Source organism: Dasypus novemcinctus, chromosome 5, assembly GCF_030445035.2.
Source record: "Dasypus novemcinctus isolate mDasNov1 chromosome 5, mDasNov1.1.hap2, whole genome shotgun sequence".
Lineage (NCBI taxonomy): Eukaryota > Metazoa > Chordata > Mammalia > Cingulata > Dasypodidae > Dasypus > Dasypus novemcinctus.
In genome coordinates, this window is record NC_080677.1 from 108,242,703 (window position 1) to 108,256,461 (window position 13,759).

Consider the following 13,759-nt stretch of genomic DNA (forward strand, 5'->3'; position numbering starts at 1 on the left):
CTAAAATGTGTGTACCATGCCTTCCAAGTAAGTGATGATATATGTTCACTGTTTATCACAGTATTGTTTACAATAGGAAAATTTAGAAACAACAGAATTGGTTAAATTATGGTGACAATGTTTAGAATTTACATGGGAAGAGGAACTGCTTAGCCTAAAAGAGATTAGAAGTTTACTATTCCATGAAATATTATGCTCTAAAAATGATGATGTTGTTCTCAATTCCCATGATATCTTAAGTTTAAAAAGACTATAAGGGAAGCAGATTTGGCCCAACGGATAGGGTGTCTGCCTACCACATGGTAGTTCCAAGGTTCAAACCCAGGACCTCTTAACCCATGTGATGAGCTGGCCCATGCACAGTGGTGATGCACGCAAGGAGTGCCGTGACACGCAGGGGTGTCCCCTGCATAGGGGAGCCCCGCACACAAGGAGTGCGCCCTGTAAGGAGAGCCGCCCAGCGCAAAAAAAGTGCAGCCTGCCCAGGAATGGTGCCGCACACACGGAGCGCTGATGCAGCAAGATGATGCAACAGAAAGAGACATAGATTCCCAGTGCAGCTAACAAGAATACAAGCGGACACAGAAGAACACACAGCGAATGGACACAGAGAGCAGACAACTGGGCAGAGAAGGGGAGAGAAATAAAATAAAAAATAAATCTTTGAAAAAAAAAGAAAAGGACTGTAAAACAGCATTTCTTTCATACTATAAGGGATGTAGGGATTTCTTTTTTGTTTCTTTTGGGGAGCTAGATTTATTTCGGGGAGCACAGAATTGAGGTGCTTTATCACATTTGTCTAAACCCTGTATATAGATGTGCCAGTGCATGTGTGCAGGTGTAAAACTTTGGAGAATATTAACAGTGGTTACCTATGCATGGTGGCATTAGGGGGGGATTTCATTTTCTTTGTCTAATAAGCTTAAATTACTTTTATAACCAGAGAAACACAGTAAAATATGTTCATATTTTAAACTTGAATTTTTTAAGGGCAGGTTTGATGATGCGTCTGCTTTTCTTTTTCCAACTATTACTTGCAGAGCCCATTGCTTTCGTATAACTCTAAATAAGATCCTAAGATATGTTCTGAATCATTCAAGGAAAGTAATTTATGTTCACTGTTGTTCTAATGTTACATGTTCATTATTTTCATTCTTTACTAAATAGAAAAGCAACATGGTTTATTGGAAAGAATTCTAATTTGGAGTCAGAAGACCTAGTCCTAGGTCTGTTCTACTACTTATCAGCCCTGGTTTAGTTTCATCTTCTAAAAGTAGAAATAATACATGCCCTTCTACTTCATGGAGTTAGAAAAAGAAAAAAAGGAGGTATGTAGGAAAGTGTTTTGAAGACTAAGGTACCACACAAAGGTATTATTATTAATTATTAGTACTAACTGTGTGTTAACTATTTTAACTTTCAATTAACCTGAACACACCATCTCTCACCCATGATATATTACAGAAAATTAATGAACCTAGAATTTTTATTTTGCTCTGCAATAAAATGGAGCAATATAGGTTATATTTTTCAGATTGAAAAATTGAGGCATAAGTAGGGGAAACAATTTGGTTAAGTTTATGAAGAAAGCCAGTGACAAATAAGAATAGAATTTAGGGTCAAGTCCATATTGCCCATGCTTTCTGATCTTATTTTTTCTGTAAAACTGTATTGTGATCATCACTAAGATTGAGTCTTTCACCTTAATCTACACCAAATACTTACTGTATTAAAATAATTTATTGACTTGCTGTAAAGACTATCAAAATTATCTCCTACACAGATAGAAATTACACATAAAAGAGCAGCTTAAGTTTTGTATGAACTAAATAGCCTTTTATTTTAGGAAGCAGTTCTACTAAAGTAATATTTAATTTCTTGAAATCTTTAATTTCTTGTTTCCTTTAAGAATAGTGGCTAGAGCTTATCCTATACCTGTCTGCACACCTTGTGTGAGATGGTTGAGAAAAGATTTAACAGAAGAAATCATTAATTTAGGGTAGATTCTACAGCCCCAGAATTGGTTTACAGTGAAATAAGTCACCTTTTCCAGAGATTTTGACTAGGATACTGCACACCAGACACCAGAGGATGGATTAAATCAGTGCTTCTCTGACTTCCTTGTACATTCGAATTGCCTGGTGGTCTTGGTCAAATGCTGATTATGAGTCAGGAGGTCTGGAGTGGGAGCTGAGAGTCCTCTGCCTTTCTAGCAAGTCCCCTGTTGATGCCAGTGTTGCTGAGTCTCGCTTTGAATTCAAGGAATTGCATAATTTCTTGAAGAGCCTTTATTGTATTATGCAATAATTATGATTTTGCTAGTGAAGAGCTAGTACTCTTTTACCGTACTTGAGTTCTATAGAATTCCCTTGTTCATGGGAGGTTTTGAATCTTTTTGGAATCTCTTTTAGAAAAGATCCAGGCAAAAATTATAATTATAGAAAAGGCGTCTCTGGAAAGACCTGTCTGATATTATTGGTTAAGTTCACTCCTTTTTCCCTTGAACTTATTGTCTTCCTTTACTCTCATTGGGGCAGTCTTTGTTGCTTTAATATTCCCTTGGAGTGATGATGCAACAGGGTAGTAATTCTTTACCAGTTTTCAGGGAAACCTTCAGAAACATTCAGCACAGTGATTATTTCATTAGGCAGAAGTTATTCACAGGGCTTTACATGTTTTACTTTTAAAAGTCAGTTTTTAATTTAGTTTTTTTTTTAGTTTTTAGATATTGTTTTGGGTTTTTGCTTGTGTTTTTTTTTTTTAAAGAATATATCTGGCCTCTTTTACTCATATTGCAGCTAAAAATAGCTCTTTGTCCTCTAGATCTACATTCCCATTCCAATTCTATTACTATTGATTCATAGCATCTACCATGGTCCCTTCAGTTGCTTGGCTCAGTGCTGAACCTGAAGTCTTCAGTTGCAGAAAGACCAAATATAGTGTTAAGATACTGACCAAAGTTTTAACTCAGTAAAAATCTGTTTAATATATCTAATGAATTCTTTGAATCATAATTGACAAATAGAACAGGTCTATAAACAGTGACCCTAAGTGAAACAAGACACTTGAACAAAACAAAATGAAAACACATTTCTTCATTGTATATGAATTACTTTAAAATGTGTGGGTTTTTCCCCTCGTAAGGAAAGACTGTTTGACCATAAGTCTTGAGAATTTATTCTTTTGGTGAACCCTAAAAATGGAGATGTTTTGTTTGTTTTTTAATGGAGTCTGGTTTTAAATGTTAGTGAAATTTCCTGAATGTAGAGAAACAGAATCCTTATGTTCAGGTCTTGACATGGGAAAAGAAAAATGATGCTCTGGGAAAGGTAGACTCAGAATTGGTTACCTCATCTAGGCCCTTTATTGTATAGATAGGGAAACTAAGGGAGCTAGGGATCTCTTTCCCTTCCACAATGACAATTTTCAGTATTAAAATCAGTATTTTAAAACTTAAATATTGTATACAGTATAAAGGAGCCCTCCAACTAGAACCTTCTATAGGCTGGATTTTCTTTTTTTTTTTTTTTTCTGCATTGTAATTTTAGGAAAAATATATAAATCACAAGAAAACAAGTTGATACTAGGAATTTATTTTTAAAACCAACTTTGTATTTCTTACCTTCCTAGTATAAGGAGTGACTAAAATAATGAGAATGAAAACTAAGAAAAAAAAAGTCTATGTCTAGATGAGTATAATCTTATTTATATTTACTGATATTGCAATTACTTACATTTCTGAAATTTCTCCTTTGTACTTTCCTTTAGAGCCATTTTTTCTCTGATACAAGAGAAAGCTGCTTTATTGCTCTCTGGCCAGAATGTATTTTGAACCTCAAACTCTGTCACCTGTTTTGGTCATCTATCTTATTTACCATTACTGACTCCTCATTTTGTAAAATCAAGTCCAGCCTCAAAGGAAAAAGTGTTGCTGCACGTAAGAATATTCAAAAGAATTTGATATATGTACTGATGGTAATACCAAAAAAGGAATACCCTCCTAACGGTGACCCTGAGGGTAATTGCGACATGCTCAGTCACTGACTATGAATTAACTCCTGGCTATGAAACTTTTTTAGAAAAGTTGGAGTATGGAAAACAATTTTAGGTCATTTCTTTGATTGTATTTCTTGGGAATGAATAACCTATCTTTATCAAAATGTCTTGTTTTCATTCTTAGAATAAAGTGTATACAATCATTTTATTTATAATTTATTTTTTATTTATTGTCCATTATTTTAGTATTAAAAACTGAGATATAGTAAATTTTCAGGGTAAAACTAACTATCCTCAGTTTTAGATCTGTTTGTTTTCTGCTTTTATCTTTGATCTTTAATCCAGTTGAAGTAATAATTGGATCGTTTTAGAAAGTGCAAAGTTACAATAAAAAATTACTTTCTTCCAAGATCTTCAGGGATACTACCTGAAAGAGACTTGACAATGCAAATTGGATCAGAAAATTAATAGGCCTATCATCTAATCCTAAAGTATTATTTTGATCAGGTGCAAAAATCATCAGACCAATATCAAAAAGGTATGTGTTTACTAACTCCTGGAGAAAAGAATGTGAAAAGAACTGTCTTCCGTGTAGTTGTCCTGTTTCTTGTCAATGGGGTTCTTGATCAAAGGTGTTTGTGACTTTGCCGATGAAAAAAGAAATAGTGTGTGTTAAGTCCAGCATAAAGTCTTTCTATTAAAGGAAATAAAATTTAAAACCGATTGTGTTTAGTTTCATTGTGTAAATATGCAGACCCTTTGAAAAGTAATCATTTCGCATATGAGAACAAGTACTAATGGTTACCACCCTTGCCTGTGCCTGGCTTGCCTGGGGAACCTTTTGGTCATGGTGACTTCTAGTTGTTAATTCCCTAAAGAGCCAATTCTAAGTTACCAGTGATATATCTGGGATCCATATGTAGAAAGACTGCTTAGTAGCACACCTGTAGCTCTACCTTCCAAGGTTTTGGACATAAGACAAGGTCTTACCTTGTTCTTTTTTTTTTTTTTTTTAAAGATTTATTTTTCTTTATTTAATTCCCCTCCCCTCCCCCAGTTGTCTGTTTTCTGTGTCTTTTTTTGCTGCGTCTTGTTTCTCTGTCCGCTTCTGTTGTCGTCAGCGGCACGGGAAGTGTGGGCGGCGCCATTCCTTGGCAGGCTGCTCCGTTCTTCGCGCTGGGCGGCTCTCCTTATGGGTGCACTCCTTGCACGCGGGGGACACCCCTGTGTAGCACGGCACTCCTTGCGCGCATTAGCACTGCGCATGGGCCAGCTCCACACGGGTCAAGGAGGCCCGGGGTTTGAACCGCGGACCTCCCGTGTGGTAGATGGACGCCCTAACCACTGGGCCAAAGTCCGTTTCCCTTACCTTGTTCTTAATCTAAGTTAGGGCTCTGCCTTCACATTCAATATGTTGTGATGGAATGTGTTTCTGTGACCAAAGTTATCTCATATAGTGTTTACTGGTAATTTTTAAGTCATCTTATTTGTATCAAGAGGGAAATGTTTTTGTGTGTGTGTGTGTGTGTTTTTAAGATTATTTATTTATTTATTTATCTCCACTTCCCCACCTCCAGTTGTCTGCTCTCTCTGTCCATTCACTGTGTGTTTTCTGTGACCGCTTCTATCCTTATCATCGGCACCGGGAATCTGTGTTTCTTTTTGTTGCATCATCTTGCTGTGTCAGCTCTCCGTGTTTGCAGTGCCATTCTTGGGCAGGCTGCACTTTCTTTTGCGCTGGGCGGCTCTCCTTATAGGGAGCACTCCTTGCGCGTAGGGCTCCCTTACATGGGGGACACCCCTGCGTGGCACGGCTCTCCTTGAGCGCATCAGCACTGCGCATGGGCCAGCTCCATACGGGTCTAGTAGGCCTGGGGTTTGAACCACAGACCTCCCATGTGGTAGGTGGACGCCCTATCCATTGGACCAAGTCCACTTCCCTAACAACTGATTGTCGATGCTAGTTTTATTCCACCAAACCAAATATCAGCAGTACCGTATTAGAAAAAACAATATTCTATCCCCTTAAGAAGGGCTGGATAAAAAGCATTTTGAATTAGTAGTTCTTAAACCTGACTGTACATTAGCATCACTTGGGGAACTTAAAATCCTTTTTCCTAGGCCACATTCCAGACTAATTAAATTGGAACTTTGGGGATAGAATGCAGGCATTTGTAGTTTTTAAACCTCCCCTGAAAAAAGCTGCCAACTTTGAGAACCACTGCTATAGATTACAGTTCCAGACTGATTCTCCTTACTGTAACATTAGATGTATACAAAGTAGGCTTTTCTTATCATCTAAAATTATCAAAAAAGTGTTTTATATATATGATACCTTTTTTTTAAAATTAGGTGGGAGCAGATGTGGCTCAAGCAGTTGAGCACCTGCCTCCCATATGGGAGGCCCTGGGTTTGGTTGCCCGTGCCTCTGGAAAAAATGAAAAGCAAAACAAATGAAAAAACCAACTCAGGGAAGCCATTGTGGCTCAGTGGTTAAGTGCCGGCTTCCCACATACAGGGTTTCAGGTTCAACCCTCAGTCTCCAGTACCTCAAAAAAAAAAAGAGGGTGTAGGTAAAATAAAAACAGCAGTTGCGTTCTTAAGTAGAACATAGTGAGCACTTTTTGATTAAAGAAAAAGAATAAGGGTATATCCAGGAATACTAAGAGAAGGGAATCATTATACAAATTCCATATTTAGTATACAACTAGAGTAGAAAAAATATTTTCAATTTATATGACAAAGAATCAGTTCCTTCTAGAATAGATTGATTTCCCTAAAATAAATAATATAATTAGAAAAATAGGCAAAGCTTTATAAACAGTTCATGGAAAGGGGAAAAAAAAATCCAGTAAGCATATTTTAAAAACTCACCCTCATTAGTAATAGAAATTAAAGTAAGGTACTACCCCCACAAATGAGCCAAAATAACATCAGTAATATAAGAAAGTGAGGGAGAGTATGAAAAAATTGGATATTGTCATAGTTGTTGGTGAGGGTATAAATGGCAATATCTTTCTAGAGGAGAATTTGGGCAGTGTCTGTTAAATGTATATATTCTTCTTTTTCTTTTTTTAAAGATTTATTATTTTCCCCACCCTGCTGTTTTTGCTGTCTGTGTCCATTCGCTGTGTGATCTTCTGTATCTGTTTCTCTTTTTGTCTTCTCATCTTTCTCCTCTAGGATTCAGAGGGATTCAATCCTGGGGACCTGTGATGTGGAGAGGGGTCCCCTGTCAGTTACACCATCTCAGTTCCTGGTCTCTGCTGTGCTTCACCTTGATTATCCCTTTGTCTCTCTTTTGTTGCATTGTCATCTTGCTACATCACTCACTTGGGCAGACACTCACGTGGACACTGGCTCTCAATGCAAACACTCTTTCTCTTCTTTTTCACCAGGAGGTCCCAGGGATCGAACCTGGGTCCTCTCACATGGGTAGGCAGAGGCCTTATCACTTGAGCCACATCCACTTTCTGCATATAGTCTTTAGCAATTCCACTTCTCCGAATTTCTTGTAGAGAAATACTTTACACCTGTGCACAAAGAAGTACCTACACACTGTTTGTAAGAGGGAAAAAAAATGAAAACAACCTAAGGGGGAATGGTTAAATAAAATGGAAAATCTATACCATAGACACTGTGCAACTGTTAGAAAGAATGAGATTATCCTAGTTGTACCACTCTGAGAAGTTCTCTATGACAGAATGTTGAGTGGAAAATCACACTGTAGTAAATAATGTCCAATATAGTACCATTTGTGCTTTTTAATTACATAAAACTATCTTCCCAGCATATATTTATGTAATGTGTAGAGTGTATCTTGTAAGGAAGGATACTTATCAAATTATATCAGGGGTTACCTCTGGACAGGGGATTGGATATAGGGAACATGGACAACAAAGAAGACTTTGCTGTATTGTTTAAATTTTTTGTGCAAAAGAGTGCAACAAGGATAAGTTAATAAAAACGAACCAAATCTAACATTACTTCAAAGACAAGCTAGCTTTTTAAGGGCCTTTTGAGTAATCAAAGGGAGACAGTTTGGAAGGTTGATGGGATGTGGAAATAACGAAGCAGAAGTTTTGACTCGAAAGAGAAGTCTAAAGAAATCTAAGTGTCTTAATTAGCTATCCCTTGAACTCACTGATTTTGAAGTTAAACTTATCTTTCCTTGCAAACCTGCTTTTCCCATGTTTTCTAAAATTTGAGTGGATTTTTATGGGAAAATAAGTAAGAGAAGCCATTGTTTCTGCTGGCACTGGGTTATGGGCATAAGTGGAAGGATTGGTATTGCTAATAAAAATCACTTTCATTATCTCCGTGAACAGAAATCAATGCTATAAATCCAAATAATAAGCAAAAATATCATTTTGCTTTAGCTTTCTAATACCTTTTATTTTGTTTTTGTTTTTAAAGATTTATTTTTTTATTTTTATTTCTCTTCCCTTCCCCACCCCCCTGCCAGTGGTCTGCTCTCTGTGTCCATTCGCTGTGTGTTTTTCTGTGTCTGCTTGTATTCTTGTCAGTGGCACCCGGAATCTGTCTTGTTGCGTCATCTTGCTGTGTCAGCTCTCTGTGTGTGCGGTGCCACTCCTGGGCAGACTGCTTTTTCTTCACGCAGGGCAGCTCTCCTTACAGGGTGTGCTCTTTGTGTGTGGGGCTCCCCTATGCAGGGGACACCCCTGTGTAGCACAGCACTCCTTGCGCACATCAGCACTGCACGTGGGCCAGCTCACCACACAGGTCAGGAGGCCCTGGGTTTGAACCCTGCACCTCCTATGTGGTAGGTAGATGCTCTATCCATTGAGCCAAATCTGCTTTCCTCTCATACCTTTTAAATATTCATTTAATTATAATTAGCATTATCAACCTGGAAGTTCATAAGTTTAAATTAATGAAACCATAGACTGAAAATTACCTGATTTTTCTTCCCTACCTTCTTCCTGTTTTCCTATAGGCTATCAAAAACATCACTTTTCAGTATGGTATGATTTCAGCTGCCTTCTTTTTACGTATGTCTTCTCTGACCTCTTCGATAAAGGTGGAGTTAGCAAACATTTTGGTCTGAAAGACCTTTTCTTTGTAATTGAGCCTAAATGGACATGAGAAGCCTCAAAATCCCTATCTATGCTTAGGCTGTAGGCAGAGCAAAGTTAGAGAGAGTGAGAGGAAAAGAGTATTTGGGGATGTGTAAGAATAATAGGTTGTTGGGCAGCAAAGAAGTAACTGAATTTACAAGTGGCAGATTTCTAGCATTTCATTTTGACTAGATTAAACTTAGAGTTTTGGGAAATCTTTTATTTTAAAACCACCTGTGGTTTCTGCATAATCTACTTTTGACTGCTCTGGACTGGATTTGATCTGCTTTGCTGAAAGGGAGCAGTAGCATTTTCTACTTTTTGCTGGTTTAGGGTGGAGTTTACTGACCAAGCTGGGGCATTTCTGGCCCACATACATCCCTAAATCAGAATAAAAGAGGCCAGTAAAGCTTGTTCCAGCCCAATTAAAGAACAGCCTGAGAAAAGTTAGGCTTAACTTCTGCTGATCCTGTTGATTATCTCCCCCGTGGATTAAAGACAGGCCTTCCTTAACGAGCACATTGAGTAGCTTGGGTTTCTAAAACTCTCCAGGACCAGTAATTAATCCAACTGGTAATGAGACCACAGTGATGAATTCTGGAAAGGAATTATTTAACTCTTTCTATATTGGACAACTAATTTTCCTTTATAGTCACTTTAGCTTTAGCATTATTTATTTATTTGAGACAGGGTATAAATAGTCTGGTGTAATATTTATTTCCTTTTTCAGTCGTAGTCATACTATCTCTCTGCATTTAAGAGCAAATAATGTCCTTATCTCCAAAATGTACAGACTTGAAAAAATGAATTTTTACCTCTCCTTTTGAAGTGAAGGCAACTTTTGTACAGTGCTAATTAGCACTTTACTAAGCTAAGCTCTGCCTCTGAATTAGAAGTGTATACTTGCAGTTAATTTCACTCCAGTTCCATTTTTTAATGTGTGGGGTTCCTACCTATGGGAATACTCTTCCCTTTGTGTTGCTTCCCTTTCTCCTGCCTCTCATATCAACCTCTAGTGCCATCTTCCCAGGATTCATTTCACATCTAAAGATATATCTGGCCCATAAAACATCTTTGAGACGTTTCCTAGTTCTCTCCTTCCTCTAATTATGATTACCCTTAAGACACATTTTCTGATGATTTCCCTTAGTAATTTGCCTGTGAATTTTTTAAATGATCCAGCAGAACAAGTCAGTTCTACCTATATATTAGGGTTGGATTAATAACAGTGTCCTTTCTCAAGGAAAAGAATTGGCCCATATGATCATTATAGTTCCTTCTTAGTTCTTTATTTTTCATCCTCAACCATGTTTACACAGATACCTATAAATTCATTCTTTTGCCTCCTTTTACCTTTTTCTGCTATAGCCCATTTGGAAGAACCAGGGATGAATGTCTGTGTTTATCAGTAGAAAAACCAGGGATGAATATGTACATATATCAGTAGAAAAATGTTACAAAATGTTGGCTTTTTTTTTTTTTTTTTTTTTTGCATTTGGCAGAGTAGATACCTTAATTTCCCTCAATTTAAAAAATAAAATTGTATTTATCTTTGAAATCTTTCTTTTTGGCAAATGTTTACATTTGGCCTTTGGGAGAAACTCAATAGCAGATTTAGGATTAAAACTATATTGGGGGAAACGGACTTTGGCCCAGTGGTTAGGGCGTCCGTCTACCACATGGGAGGTCCGCGGTTCAAACCCCGGCCTCCTTGACCCGTGTGGAGCTGGCCATGCGCAGTGCTGATGCGCGCAAGGAGTGCCGTGCCACGCAAGGGTGTCCCCCGCGTGGGGGAGCCCCACGCGCAAGGAGTGCACCCGTGAGGAGAGCCGCCCAGCGTGAAAAAAAGAGCAGCCTGCCCAGGAATGGCGCCGCCCACACTTCCCGTGCCGCTGACGACAACAGAAGCGGACAAAGAAACAAGACGCAGCAAATAGACACCAAGAACAGACAACCAGGGGAGGGGGAGGAATTAAAATAAATAAATAAATCTTTAAAAAATAATAATAAAAAAATAAAACTGTATTGGATTAAAACCATGTTTTTTCTGAATCCTTATTTATTTTGCATTTGAGTAGTCATGGTTTATTTAATGGATTTGAAGGGTAGGTGGTTAGAGCACCTTTTTTGAGAAATAACTTCTTTTTTTCTCATTATAAAATCAGAATTATCCATCAGTGCCAAATAGCTCTCATGCACCCATTGGGATCTCTATACACAGTCCCCTATAAAACTTACATGAAATAATTAGAGAATTGGACAGTATATAATTTAAGCTCTAAATTTTATGGTAAGAGTTGCAAATGCTGTGGGAGTTGCTGTAAGAAGATGGGTGATAACTCAATAATAACAAAGCCAGTATTAATTCAATATTTATATATATATGCCTGTTATCACTAATCTTTTCAATTGACTTTATGTTTGACTTTATTATTACCAGTTTGCAAATAAGAAAAATTAAGATTCAGAGAAATTGGGGTTTAGCATCTGGAGCTCATGTGCTTCCATGTAATGAGCTAACTCAAGAAAAATAGTCAATATATTTCATGAACACTGTAGGGCTTGTTAGTCTTTAAGAAATGAGTGTTGGCATTTGAATAGTTGCCTGAGAAAGTGGTCCAGAAAAGAAGAGAACAAATCAAAAGACATGGAGGCAGGAATGATCTAAATACTTCACAAGACAGTGCAGAGACTTGCCTAATGAGACGCAAGGCTGCCTGGTGGGAATTAGTGGTAGCTTAATGTAGAGTGAAGCCAGATTGTGTTATGCCTGAAAAGCTGGACAGAGGAGTCTAGTTTAGTAGGTAAAGGCCAGTTGAAGATTTTTGGACTTTGGAGTCATGTAGTATTTAGAAAAACCTACCTGGCAAGGAGGTATGGAATGAGGAAGAGAAGGGGAGAGCTTGGAGTTCCACAAGAAAGCCAGCTTGAAGAATACAAGTTGGACTAGGAAGTAGGGGTGAAGGTGGGACAGGAGAAGAAGGGATGAGTATCACAGACACTTCAAAGAGAAAGGACTGAACTTGCATTGACTGGCTACATGGGTTTTGAAGGAAAGAGGTAAAGATATCTTTGAGGTTTTGATCTTGGGTGGCTGTGTTTCTACTGGCAAAGACAAAGAAGTTGACAAATACAAGTGATTGTCAACCTTTGTTCTCCCTGTAAGTTCTTTCTGGATGCTTTAGTTTTGGGTTATTTTAGAGATATTTAGCCTTCTTATTTCATTTTCTCCAGACTCTCCTAGGTATGGATATAAGGAACTCTCCTTTTGGAGACTCTTAATGAGATTAAAAGAAAGAGGAGTGTATAAAATTCTGTGGTTTTGGTTTATTTGATTTATGTATCTGAGAAATTTTTTTTATATGAACAAATGCAAATATGTATGAAGACTAGGACTTTCCTTCTCCAGAGAAGCAGGATAAATGGAAAAATGACTTTGAGATGTACTTTCTTAAAATAACTGTAGTGACCTCATGAGCCAGCTGATAGCCTGGGTTGCAAATGGATACATTTGCTTGATGCCGCAGAGCCAAATATATGTGGAGTGTATTATATCATATCCTGTAGGCAGGAGACTGTCTGGGAGAGGGGTTCTTGGAAAGGTGAAGCAGCAAGCTCAGCACAAGAATTAATAATGTGAACACTGTCAGCTAGACCCTTTCTTTATTAGGCAAACCTTACTGATTTGGAGTTCGTGATTCCCTATTATGCAACATTTTGTATTATCTTTTGGTAAAATATTTAACATTTATTATAAGACTATAAAAAAACACCTGCTATCTATATAGGAATTTCAGTATTAAAAATGTGCTGCCACACCTATTCTTTCATTAATACTTAAGTATCCCCATTTCTGTTTTCTTTTCCTATTTTAAAGCTCTACCCCCATGTCCTTGAGTCTGCTTAGGACTTGCTCTTTTTGGTCTTAAGCTGCAGAGGCAGTATGGCAGTGTCCTTAGTTGGCAGATGATGCTTATCTCTGGAGTATTGTAGACCATCAGGTTAAAAGGAAAGCAGTAGATGTGAGGAGGCGTTAAAAGAGTATAACTTGATAAACTGCTTCTCTTGCCAAAAATCATAACCTGCAATAAAGAATATTTCCATTGTGCCCACCCCCTTCCCACCTCCTCATACATAGAGCAGTTTTGCGAGGAGATTAAAAAAAAAAAAGTATTGACAGTTTGTCCTGTGGTTTAGAATCTACTTGGTCTGGATTTGATTTATAAAATAAATTTGAATAAAGTCCATAAAATGTTTAAGATCACACATGTTTCACTGTATCTTTATGTCAGGCCCATAGACATTGGCTTAGCCTACTAGAAACTTTCTGGAAGGGTTTTAGGATTATTTCCCCCCTTTATTAAATAGCCTATTTATTTTTATATATTTTGTAACCAATCACCATCCTGAATTCATTTATTGTTTGTAATAGTTTTTCTTTTGATTCTCTGGCTTTTTCCAGAAAGTGGTGTATCTATAAACTAGTGATTTTGCCTGCTCCTTTATTTCTTTCTCTTACCTAATTGCATTGGCTACTACCTCCAGAACAATATCAAAAACACTGACTTTGTTTGATATTTTAAATGCATGAAAGCTGCGGAAGGGAAATAAGCTATAGTACCAGTAGTATCTTAGGAGGCTGAAATTGAACTTATAAGAACAAGTCTAGGGATTGCAGCTTAAGG

The 13,759-nt window shown here is 37.5% G+C and overlaps 1 protein-coding gene across 4 annotated transcripts in view; it reads left to right on the top strand.

The window, feature by feature from the left end:
* The window catches only part of NRF1 (nuclear respiratory factor 1), a 140,942-nt gene that overhangs the window by 81,418 nt on the left and 45,765 nt on the right, over window positions 1-13,759 (top strand). The gene's annotated exons all lie outside the window — the stretch shown is intronic.